This window comes from Pteropus vampyrus, unplaced genomic scaffold (assembly GCF_000151845.1).
Source record: "Pteropus vampyrus isolate Shadow unplaced genomic scaffold, Pvam_2.0 Scaffold94, whole genome shotgun sequence".
Taxonomy (NCBI): Eukaryota; Metazoa; Chordata; class Mammalia; order Chiroptera; family Pteropodidae; genus Pteropus; species Pteropus vampyrus.
The window spans coordinates 2,160,278-2,173,391 of record NW_011888875.1 but is presented as its reverse complement, the minus strand read 5'-3'; the positions used below and the strand labels follow the sequence as shown (position 1 = coordinate 2,173,391).

At 40.8% G+C, this 13,114-nt stretch overlaps 1 non-coding gene across 1 annotated transcript; it reads right to left on the bottom strand.

The window, feature by feature from the left end:
• Positions 1-1,960: 1,960 nt before the first annotated feature.
• Positions 1,961-2,079, bottom strand: LOC111742452. Its single transcript, XR_002781312.1, has one exon. It is a non-coding gene; the product is annotated as a 5S ribosomal RNA (ribosomal RNA).
• Between the last annotated feature and the right edge of the window lie 11,035 nt (positions 2,080-13,114).

Genomic DNA, 13,114 nt, shown 5'->3' with positions numbered 1-13,114 from the left:
GCTGATAGTGAGTAACTGGCTAGCTTGGAACACACTACAACTCATGGGACTTATAGGGCTGCTGGAACGTAGGTTTCCTTGTGTTCCCAAGGAATCGACATCCGTTATTTGCTGTATGAAGAGGACATCAGAGATGATTATTGGTGCCCGTCAAGTAAGAACACACAAACCTGCAGAGAATTTTAAAAAGGTATGTGAGCCAAACGGAGGTTATACCTGGAAGGAAGAGCTCAACAGACAGAGATAAATACTTGGGAGAATAACAGTTTGAAGTTTCTTTCTGTGCATTTGAGATTAAGGAGCCAATGTGAGGAAGATGACGTGAAGGTGACAGAAAGCAATTCAGAATTGGATGACAGGATAGTTTAAGACTACGCGCGCTCTTTTGGGGGCGGTCACGTGGAGATCAGGTTGCAGGATAGTTAAGATTCTATGCTCTGTGGAGGGGTCTGAAAGGGTGATCAGGTACCAGAAGGAGGGTTCTGAAAGGACATTTCGAAGGTGTATTAACCTGGATGCACAGAAACAACAGACAGGGCTTGCTTATGGCAATGACAAGCCTTTTAGAAAAGAAGTAGTATGTATGCCTGGAGCATTAACACTGACCACAACCTGCCCAGTTAGGGATTTATGCTCAGGTTACCTGTGAGGTTACTTTGCATAGAACCCCTTTTATTATCCATACAGAAGGCGGATATTACTTCCTGAATGATAGATGGATGATAGGATCCACTCTCGCTAATTAACTGGCTTTGAGCAAGTTACCGAAACTCTCTAAACCTTGTGTTCTTCATCTGTAAAATACTAGGTGCTAACAATAATAGCTTCGTTATAGGATACTTATGAGGGTTAATTAAGTTAGATCTGAGTAGAACTTTGTCGAACTTTAATATTCAGGCAAGTCAGTAGAAATCTTGGTAAAATGTACATTCTGACTGAAGAGGTATGTATTTCATTGCAGCTGGTCCTCAGACCATCCTTTCAGTAGCAAGGCTTGAAAGAAGTTATCTCAGGCCTGGCACACCATTAATATTCAGTAAGTACTAGCTTTATTATAATGATTATTATTAATTAAAGACCCCAAATCAAAGAACTCCACATTCCAGCATTCCTTTCAGCTATGTAATGCCTCCTTAATTTTCTACCAATCCACAAGAACAGAATTTTTCAAGAAAAGTTTGCAAACAGAAAAATTGAAATAATATTGGGATAGTAGGGTGAATAATAGCCACCCAAAGACATCAGGTCCTCTATCCAGACCAGATAAAAAGATACTGGAACCTGTAAATGTTATTTTATAAGGATAAAGGGTCTTTGTGAATGTGAGATAAGGAGATCTTGAATTATCTGGGTAGGCCCTAAGTAGCATCACAAGTATCATTACAAGAGAATGACTGAGGGAGATTAAACAGACACACAGAGGAGAAGGGGATGTGAAAAAGGCAGGGAATGGAGTTAGGTGACCAGAAGCCAAGGAATTCCAGCAGCTGCCGGAAGCTGGAGAAGGACTGATTGTCCCCTAGAGCTTCCAGAGAGACTACAGCCCTGTGGGCACATTGATTTTGGACTTATGGCCTCCAGAATTGGGAAAGAATACACTCCTATTGTTTTAAATCACCAAGTTTGTGCTAATTGGTTATAGCACTCATAGGAAATGAATATAATTGGTTTAAGAAAACTATCTATGTATACAAAAACTAAGTTGCTAGTATCTCAAAAGCTAAGCACTTTACAGAGTAAATTATTTTCTTTTTGCTTAAATAAAGGTTCTAACCTTCAGGAAAAACAGAGAGACTGATGACATTTAACAAGGAGATTTTATTTGAGGAAATTAGAAAAATCTTATATTCTGCTTCCACGTAAAATGTAGAAAGTTTCAAAGAAAGTTGTCCCCATTCTAACAGTGAGAAAAAGCCCGATAAACTATAAAGTCTTAACTTTTTTTTTTTTTTTTTTTTAATGCCTACAGCACCTGGTCTTCCTAGGTGGTCTCCTATCCAAGTACTAACCAGGCCCGATCCTGCTTAGTTTCCGAGATCAGACGGGATCGGGCGTGTTCAGGGTGGCATGGCCATAGACTAAAGTTTTAACTTTTATTAGAGACCTGGAATTGAAACCTTTGTTATGCTTCACTGGCCTAGATTATTCTTTCGCGTTTCAAGAAACGCTCCCAGAATTTTCACGGCAGCGTTTTTGTAAGGTTTTGCAGGGATTGAGCCAGAGGATGTCTGATGCCCCCGGAGCCCTGCAAGATCTGGAAGAGGCCAGGAGTCAGCTGTGCTCAGCCTTTCACCTGAGGGAGTGCTGGGTGTTACCAGAAAGCACCCAGCTGCTTCCCTGAAGAACTGGAAAAGAGAAATGCGTTATTTGGTCATCACAGGTTGTTTCTCATATGTAACCGTATGTTAAAAAGAGTTTTAAAAAAATCTGACAGCCCGGAATTTCATACCCTGCAAGATATTTAGGTGAGATGAAAATGTTTCTGGACAACGAAAGCTGAGAAATGTCAGCAGAAATGTTCTTCAAGAAGTGCTCAAAGAAATTCATCATCAAAAAAGTTCATCATCATCAAAAAAGCAGTATGATAGCAGATTTAAACTTAGATCTACATAAAGAAATGAAGGGTGACAAAGATAGAAAAAGTAAGGTAAAAATAAAAGGTATTTCTCTTATTTTTAATAACTGTAAAAATGAATTGACTATGACAAAGAGAGTTGAAATGTACAATGGGGCTTATAACTCATGTGAAAGTAAAATGTATAATAATGGAAGAAGGGATGAGAGGGAGAGATTGTAAGGCTCTAGTGCATGAAATTATAATTTGAAAGTACACTGTGATAAGCAAAAGGTTTTATTGTAAACCCTTGTAAAAGAACAGTTGCACTGAACACGTTAAAAACAGCATGGAATACTTAATTAAAACTATTGCAATAAGGGAGAGAGATTGAATTCAACTCTACTGAAACAAAAGGCAGGAGGATTTTTAAATGCTGGGTTGACCTAATGGAAAAGTACTGGAGGACATTACAGAGGAGATTTGTCAATGTGATTAAGCCATCTGTGTTTGCTAATTGTCACTTATCAAAAGTAGGCTCCTACCCTCCCCCAGAGATCAGGAGGAGAGAGGGGCCTATCTTTCTTGATGATTTCATTTCAAAGGGATGGCTGTCCAGTCCTTGAGAAAGAGTGACATCCTAAAGGCTCAGAGAAAAAATTTATAATTACAAGCTTATTAAAGTATATGCTCTAAGAAAAGGCAAGTCATGGGCTTATATTAAGGAAGAAAGCTGTCTAAAGTTGAGTCAAGGCATCTTGGCTACCCTAGGACATAAATCAAAAAGAAAGGAAAATGAATGAGTTATAACTAATAAGCCAATCTTGGAGATAAAATGAGATCATAAACAATACTCAATCCAAAAGCAGACAGAAAAAGGGGGGAAAAAAGGAACATGGATGGAACAAATAGAAAACTAGTAAGATGGTAGATTTAAATCAAAACATATTCATAACTGCATGAAATAGACATGGTCGAAACATCCCAATTAAAAGACAGAGGTTATCTGATTATATTAAAAAGCAAGAATGAATTACATAAGAAACTTTACATAAATATAAAGGCATAGATAGGTAAAAAAAAAAAAGATAAAAAATAAGAAGGATGAAAAATATAATAAAAAGAAATCTGGAGTGGCTGCATTAATATCAAAAAAGAAACATCAGAAGAATGAATGTTACCAAGGATAAAGGGAAATATTACATACTAATAAAGAGGTCAACTCACCACGAAGACACAGCAATCTTAAATGTGTCCGTATCTAAAAACAGAGCTTCGAAATTCGTGAGGAGACACTGTATAGTGTCTTATCAGTAGCCCTGGCGCCAACTGGGAGCTTGCTAGAAATGCAGAGCCTCGGGCCCTACTGATTACAACCTGCACTGGTAACAAGACTCCTACAGTCTAAGAACACCAACATAGTGCATTATGCTACATTTCTACAAAAGAACAAGCACTCAGGTGGGATGTTTTCATAGCCGTTCTTCCAAACAAAAATAATAATAATAATTAATAATAAAGAAGGTAACTGTGAGGTGACGGATAGGTTAATTAACTTGATTCTGTGATTATTTCACAATGTATATGCATACCACATCATCAAGTTTTATACCTAAATATATATACAATTTTTGATTGTCAATTATACCTCAACAGGGCTGGAAAAAAAGTCAATTAAAATATATATAGTCCACCATAAACTCTCCAATAAGATAAAATGATTCAATAAAGCTATAATCAACTCAGTCCAAAATTAAAATTATGTTAATTTTTAAAATACCTTTAGTTTCATGGGTTCATAGATAGATAGAATAATTCAGCAACAATATTTCCTAATAAAGATTTGAAAGTTGAAGACTACGCAAAAGAGACTGTTAATATGACAAATATTCCAGTATCACTTTTTAAAAAGTACTTTTTACCACCTCAACTCCCTTTAGTTATGTAACTGCCCTAAACTGTTTGAACCATAAAGATGTTTCCCCATTATTTTATCGATGAGTGTTTTTAATAGTACCCCTTGTTTGTACTTCAGAGCAGAGGTTCTCCACTCTTGCTGCCTTCCTAGGAGGCCCTGGCCCTGCTCCCAGATATTTTTATTTTATTGAGACTATGGTGAGACCGTTGCATCAGTATTTTTTAAAAGCTCCCCAAATGAGAACCATTATTTAAACAAATTAAGATTTTGCCCAAATAAACACAAGTAACGTTGATTGCAACCCAATATCGGTTGTTTATTATATGCCTCCCTCTTGTCATCTCACGTGCATGGTCACTGGTTTGTGAATAAAATAATCTTCCTTGCTAGTCCAACCTAGCACAAAGGAAAAGCGGTATCATTTGACAATTTACGGTGTGAATACTAGCATCAGACATCAGCATTAAACGGCATAATAGCACACATAGTTAGTGTATTTATGAAACACCACGCAGAGAGAAACTGTAGAGGTTGGAAAGCTTCACATTGGAATTGACTTAAAACACAAATCAAAACTATAAAGATGAGAGGAACCCCAAGAAGTCGATTCTCTTAAATCGATAACAGGAGGGAATGGAGTTGGTGGAGAGAAAGCTGGGCTTAATGTCTTCTGAGAAGGAGTCGGAAAACTGCACCTGCTGACCACCAGGGTCACCTCCTAAAGAAGCGTTCTCCTGCCAGGTGGTGGCAGCCACACCCCTCCCCCTTACCCAAAATGACCCGTAACTGAGACAGGGAGAGGAACTCACCTTTGCCAAGCATTCCTTTGTCCCGGGCACTGTCCTATAGTTTATCTCTACTATTCCTCACGACTGCCACTCAAGAAAGGTACTGTTTACCCACTTTACAGATGAGGAGACAATGCCTCAGAAACACTCATCAAGTTTCCCAAATTGACCCAGCTAGCAAATGGTAGACACAGGGTTTGAACCAGTCTGTGGACTTCAAATGCTCCTCTCTCTGGTCGCCCTCCACCTGCCAGGCATCTCCATAGTCAAGAAAGGGTATGCCCAGGCAGTCAGCTGGGGGTAAGGAGTGTCCCCGAGAGGAGGGAGGGGGCTCTCCAGAGCTGGAGGCACTCACATTCCTATTTCTACTGTGCCCCAGACAACAGCAGCCACTGCCAGGTGATTGAGTCTGGCAAGTAGCCAGTTAAGGTAGGAAAACTAGAACCTTCCTCAGAGCAGAGCTGGGAGCGAGGGCTCAACCTGGGCTTGCAGATGGGGGTGGGAGTCAGCCTCCTAATTTAGAACTCTGACTTCTTCCTGTGGACATTTTGTTACAGAGCAGGCCCTGTACCTATGATTAGTGTCCCAGATATCTGCAAAGATGCTCATGGCTAATAGAGCCCTTAGGGAGCTGGTTGGAGCTTTAAAAAAACTGAACAAATACATGATTGGCTGAGCCAGGAGATTCAGGTTTATGACTACTGTCCTGAGGTACCATTTGGTTTTGGCATTCACGGACTTTTCATTTTGGAACATAATAGTATTCATTTCTATTGAAATAGGCCAGGATGGGTTTGAACCTGCAGCTTCTATCCTGGTCTCATATATGAGATGCAGAATTCCTTTAACGTGGAGTAAAATTTGGAAGATAACCTGTGATATTCATGGGTCAACCACAGCCCACATTATAAAGATGCTTCACTGAAAATTCCGGCTGTGTTTCCTGAAGGGCAAAAGAATAGTCCAGGCCAGCGAAGCATAACAAACAAAGGTCTCTAAGTCCAGGTGTCTATCTAAATGCAAGGATTGCTCCCAGGAGGTCTCTTCTAAAGCCATTAGCAGTTCAGTCTGATGAGAGCCACGGATGTGACTGAAGGTGGTGACAAGATAGAGAAAAGGGTCTGGCTGCAAAGACAGAGTCTGAAGGTTTTATAACTCGGAAAAGGTTTCCCGGTCTACGTAATCCTGTGAACCGCCTTGGGATTTATATTAGTGGCCGCAGATCCTGTAATGCCACGCTCACCATAAAGTGCCCTCCTGTAGCAGGGGCTACGTGCTGCGGACTCTATCCCAGCAAAAGCACGAGGACGTCCTTGCAGCAATACACAGACCCACACCGTAGACAACCGCGTGGTCTGCGACAGGGCTGCCTGGTGTCCTATTTCTCCCAGATGTATTGTTATAAATTATGAGGAGGCTGGCATGAAATTATATTGCTAAGGGCTATTTAATTCCCAGATGATTTCTCATTCTCTTTCACATTCACCTAAAAAACCATTCTTGCCATATGAAAAAGGGATTTAAATTTTCCTGAAATAAGCTAGTTATTTTTATTCATAGACAAGATAGATTTTAGAACATTACATGTTTGTTCTATGTATTGTGCATAATACACATTTGTATTAGCAATAGTTTACCTACATCTAAATGCAAACATGTTGGTATCAGCAGGGATCAAAATAATTAATGAACTGCACAATGATTCGACACTGTAACATCAACTTATAAAAACTGTCTCGCTAATAACACATTCAGTTCGAGTTTATCAGTAAATCCCCCATCCTTACATGGCATCGATAGGGGTTAAATAAACTTTATCTGAATTTTTTCCACTAAACACTATTGGTAGGAATTTTAGCATGAGGAAAACGGATTAGGAAAACAAACAACAAACAAATAAAAATACACCAAAATAGGTTAAAGCAACCTAGACATAGCCATTAGCTATATTCTCCAGTTAATGCTCAATATTCTGATTTCTAATACAATCAAAATACCTAGAAAAGAATTTTTGTTTTCCAAGAATATGATTAAGCTTACAATGATGATCTTTTTAAAGTCCCTCATTCGTACCACTTATAAACCTTCGTGATCAGTAGTATAATGTATCAGGGGATGTAAGATGTGAACAACAGCAGTTTATGACGTTCCTGAGACACTAAAAACATTTTCACCATTTGCTAGAACAGCAAAAAGTTTCATTGGTGCATGCGAATGATGACTTTTTAAATAATAAAACACTGAAATGTTTTATACACTCTTTTTCTACAGGTCTCCTGGGATTTGCTTTAAGTATTTGCATAAATAAATTATAAATGGATAGATCACAGAGGACTGTGCTGAGCCAGGTGAAGCTCCACAGAGTGAATTTTAAACTGCGCCCAGCAATAAAGAGGCAGGTTCACTATCGGCCAGAGCACAGGTTTCGCTTCACAATCCTTCACGTATCTCCCCATTCCGTGACTTTCCAGGCAGTCTCTTCGGCGCCTTTCATCACAGTTCACCTTTCTCCCTTCTCAAGTACTCATGAACACTCTATGCGGCCTTATTAAAATCGACTCCTGCACAAACTATGAGAGAAAATTTAATTGGCTTTCCAGGTAGGTCCATTGGTGATCGCATTTAATCTGAATGCGATGCATAGTCGCCTACGTGAAGAAATAAATGAAGAAAGGTATTCACAGTACTCATACAACACTGCTTGAGCGGGGGCAAAGCAGCACGCTGTATGATATGTCTTGGCTCTACCCACATGACGCACAGCAAGGAGCGAGAACGTATGGCCCAATGAAAAATGGCATTTGGCATGCAAATGAAAGGGAGGGCAAGGCTCCCAGTCTTGGCTCTGCACCCACCCAACATAAACTCCGAACTTGAAAACAATTAAGCTTGCCTATAAATCCAGAGCCTTGGGAAACTAATGGAATCCTAAATCAAGAAGGCACCAAGTAGGCACAGGAAGAATACTCATTAGCCAGAACACATAGAGATTTCGCGAATGTTCCTCAGAGGGAGGAGCAGATCGGAATCTGACAAAACCACACAGTAAATCCTTTAAGGCACTGAAATTATAATATTAGATCACGACGCTGTCGGCATTTTGTAATGAGAACTTTGAAATCCAGGGGATCAAGAAGCTATTTTTTAAAGGCTCGTTTAAAGAGTTTTGAAGGAATTATTCATTCATTGTCTTGATCTGCCAGCCTTGTTTCTAACACAGTCATGCACCGCATAACAACAATTGGTCAAGGAAGCACCGCATACACTCTGGTGGTCCCACAGGTCATAATGAAGCTGAAAATCTCCTGTCACCTAGTGATGCCATAGCTGTCATACTTACTCATGTGTCCATGGTGATGCTGGCACAAACAAACCTACTGTGTGCCAGTCGTACAAAAGTATAACACTTACAGACAGCACCTGAGACTTGATAATGATAATAAACGACTATGTTACTGGCCTATGTGTTTACTCTACTATACTTTCTATTGTTGTTTTAGAGTGTACTCTTTCCACTTAATAAAAAAAAAAGTTGGCTATAAAACTGAGTGCTGTGTTACTCTGGTGGCCTCCTACATCTCACGTTCTCCTCATCTTTTGATGGCATCGTATTCTCCTGTGCTTGATTTAATGTCCTGTTGTTTTCTACAGTGACGCTGTACGGTACTGGAGCCTACGTGCACAGTGGGCTACACCATCCGGGTCTGTGTTAGTGCACTCTACGATGTTCCCATGGTGACAAAAGCACCTAATGACAATTTCACAGGTTTCCCCTGTCCTTAAGCAGTGCATGATTGTAATCGAATTCTAAATGTCCGAGAAAAAGAAACCAGATGCTCCTTCTTATTCGCCATCCCAGCCCACTCAGGATACTTTCTGCTACGCTGCAGTTTCCTGCTTTCTCACCTCTTTATTTTCATTTCTTTTCATGCAAATGGAAGGAGAGAGTAAGACTCGACCTGTAATTACTGCCTCCCTGGCTGCTCAGCTCCGCAGTTGTCCAGGCTGAAGGACAAAACCAGAAAAGCCCCTCGGGGTGCAGACGGGGCAAAGAACACATTCTGCTCTTGCATTGGTAAGACTCGTAGTATTGAAAGTGCAACACAGAACGATGCTCACCATTATGTTTGTGGCCTCGGTTTCTTAGCTAAATCTCATACCTGATTCTAAAGCCGACCTTGAGTTCTCTTCTATCCTTCATAGGAGGTGTCTGTGGACACAATATGCATATGTTGCATACAGCAGGTGCCACTCAATATACCAGAATGCATAAACTTCAAAATTTCTAGAACTAAACACTAGAAATATTACCAGCCCAAACTACTGCATTTCTTCATGTTTTCATAACCTACTGATTTTTTATTGGTTGTCCAATGTATTCATACAATACGTTGAACCATACTGTGAGTATAAGTATACCATTTGTTTACCCTTAACAGTCATTGTTTTGATGTGATGACAGAGACTACTAATCAACAGTTATCAGTTGATAACTAATACTTCCAAGAGAATACTAATTCTTAAAATCACTAATACTTCCAAGAGAATAGAATTTGCAATGCAAAAACAATTATGCACCTCATCAGGGCCTGACATGGAGGGGAAAAGGTGCTACAGATTTGGGTAGAGGGGGATACTATGTCTTTGAGAAAACTGATTGTACATATAGTGCGATATTTGGCAACATTTTTTGTGTGGCCAAAATTTTATAAACCACACTATCAGTGTGTATTAACATGTCTATTTTTGATAATGAATAAAACTTTATCATTAATACACTGTTGATGCCACATATTTTATCTATACTGGAGAAATCCTGCAAGCTATTTAACTATAAAATTTGTAATTTGCTCATCACATCTCTTAATGTTAAATTCTTTAAGAAAATACTTTTTCAATTGCAAATAGCAATTGAAAACACAAAGAAGCACTTCTTTCTCCAATGACTTACAAACACATGACTTCCATCAGCCACTATTCCGTAGCTGGCAACAGTCATGACGAGTTTGAAATTGCATTTAGAAAGCAGCCCTATTCAGCCTTCCCCTCCAAGTCAGTTTTCCTGTTACTCCTCCTGCAGGCACATGCTTACCCCTCCTCCCTTTAGGGAACGTGAAGTGAGTCCTCAGAACTTATGGGCCTGAGATGTTTTCCCTTTCTCATTCACATATAAATTTAGATGTCACCTCCATAGAGCTGCCCCTCCTATGGCCCAGTCAAATTAGGTCTCTCCAGTGAAAAAGAGTCCATGGTAAGTGTTGCCTCAGAAACACCTGGGCTACGGCTCTGCTCTGGCTCCTGATGTGGACATGGCCTCACAGATGCTAAATTGGTTCAGTGTTGGCCAACATTGTCTTAAGGGAGGCTCACAGAATATAGAGATAAGTGGCTGTGGAACACTGATGTTAATCCCAAGAACAAAAGGAGAGTTCTTAGTGTGGCAAAATTTCACCTTTGTCTCTATTCTGGAAGGACCCTACTTGCACAGAGAGGCTCACCAGTCTCTGTGAGCTGCACCAGGGAGCCAGAGGACCGGCAGAAGCCAAGCAAGGATGCACAGCAGCTGCTCCAGCCCAGGGACAGTCCAAGCTGCTGTTACATTCTGTGTCCTTAGTTAAAAATAAATGAGGGACAAACAACAAGACAGAGACTCATGGACACAGACAACAGTTTAGTGGTTACCAAATGCAGTGGAGGAGGGGAGAGACAGAGGGTAAAGGGGGTCAAATACATGATGATGGAAGGAAATTTAACTTTGGGTGGTTAACATACAATGTAATATACATATGACTTATTATTGAATTCTACCCTTGAAAGTTATATGATTTTATTAACTAATGTCACCCCAATAAATTTAATAAAAATAAGTAAGAAAGCAAGCAAGCAAGTAAATAAATAAACAAATAAATAAATAAATAAATAAATAAAGGGGGAGAGTGGGAAGATGGTGCCCCCCTCAGCCAACATCACCAAAGCATCTTTCAATCGGCCTCTGGGTATGTATGAAATTAGATGCCTGCCCCTCATGTCGACATTTTAAGATAAATGAATAAGCCTGCTTTCTCAGAAATTCTGAGCGCTTTTCCATCAGCTGCCTCCACACTAGGCCCTGGGGCAGGACTCAAATCAAAACATAACGGAGCTTCCGGCCAAGATGGCAGAGTAAGTAAACACTGTGCTCACCTCCTCTCAAAACCACATGAAAATTACAACGAAACTACACAACGACCATCGCTGAGAATCACCTGAATTCTAGCTGAACAGAAGTCCAATAACTAAGGACATACAGAAGCCACATGGAGACTGCTAAGAGGGCTGGAGACGCAGAACAGGCTGGTAGCACACCCATGGATGGTAGTTAAAAATCAGGAGGGACCTCTCGGCTGTGGAGGTGCCCTCTGAGCAGCCAGTGGTCCCAGCCCCACACCAGGCTCCCCAGCCTAGGGTTCCAGTACCAGGGAGAGAAGTCCCTACAACTTCTGGCTGTGAAAACCAGCAGAGATTGTGGCTGAGTGAGATGAGGGGGTGGCTGGAGTCCCTATCAAAGGGCTCGTGTGGACTTACCACTGCCGGACTCGCTGGCTCTGAGTGTCTGCACTGGGGCAGCTGCTTGAAAGATGCCAGGGACACACGAGGAAGAACTGAATTGTCTGGCTTCAGAGCGAGGGCTGGAAGGGCAGCTTTCTTCCAGACAGAACTGCTAGCAGAGTCCGTTGTTCCTCTGTGGAGCCCTCCCCCTACGCAGCGTGCGGACATACGTGGGCGCCGTATTTGAGCCTCCATCGCCCTGGCTGACACTGCTCGCCCCGCCCACGTGATTCCCTGAGGCTCCGCCCCACCCAATTTGCGGCCACCCCAGCCGCTTCCGGTGGTTTTTCCATACAAACAAAACAGAAACAAACTCATAGATGCATAGAACACTTTGATGTTTGCCAAATGGGAGGGGGATTGAGGTGATGAGTGAAGGTGGGGAAGAAATTAGGAAGTACAAATTGGTAGTTACAAAATAGTCATGGGGATATAAAGTATAGCATAAGAGAATACAGTCAATAATATTATAACAGCTTTGTATGGTGTCAGACGGGCACTAGATTCATCGAGGCGATCACTTCTTAAGTTATATAAGTGTCTAATCACTATGTTGTACACCTGAAACGAAAATATTGTAGGTCAACTGTCACTGAAAAATAAAAAATTATTTTAAAAAGTCCAAATATAATAACCCTGCAGTCTGTCCTCCCCAAATAATTAATTAATTAATTAATCAATCAATACGTGTGATTGCTCTAGTGTGGCTTCTGCCTGCTCATCTGCAACAAACCCAAAACGCTGTGGTGTCCCATTCCTCTCATTCAGAGCATCCAGTATTTTCCTTCATAGCACTTAATGCACAATCTTTATATATTTTTCTATGTACCTCACACATATGATGTCATACAAACATAGTTGAGATTCTATAAAATTACATATTTGAATAATTGGTTATTTTCTACACCTGCTCCTCTTATGTGCACTCCACGAAATCAGGGGCTGTGACGGTTTTTTTCCACCATCATTCCACCAGTGCACCAGAGTGTCTGACACACACAAGGCGCAAAATAAATACGTTTTTAACGAGTCAATATTTACATGAAAAAGATTGTGCTACCACTCTGCAATGGTACCGAGACCTGCGTTGTGGTTTTCTCTACATCCAAAACCATCATTAGCAACTGTCTCCATCCGCTGGAAGATTCAACCAATGGTCCTCACCTGCCCTCCAATTCAATGGAATTCAGGACGGCCTTCCGTGGGCGGAGGCTGGAGGCAAGAGGTGGAGGGGAAGCTGAAAGGGGCCTCGCTGCTTCACAGACA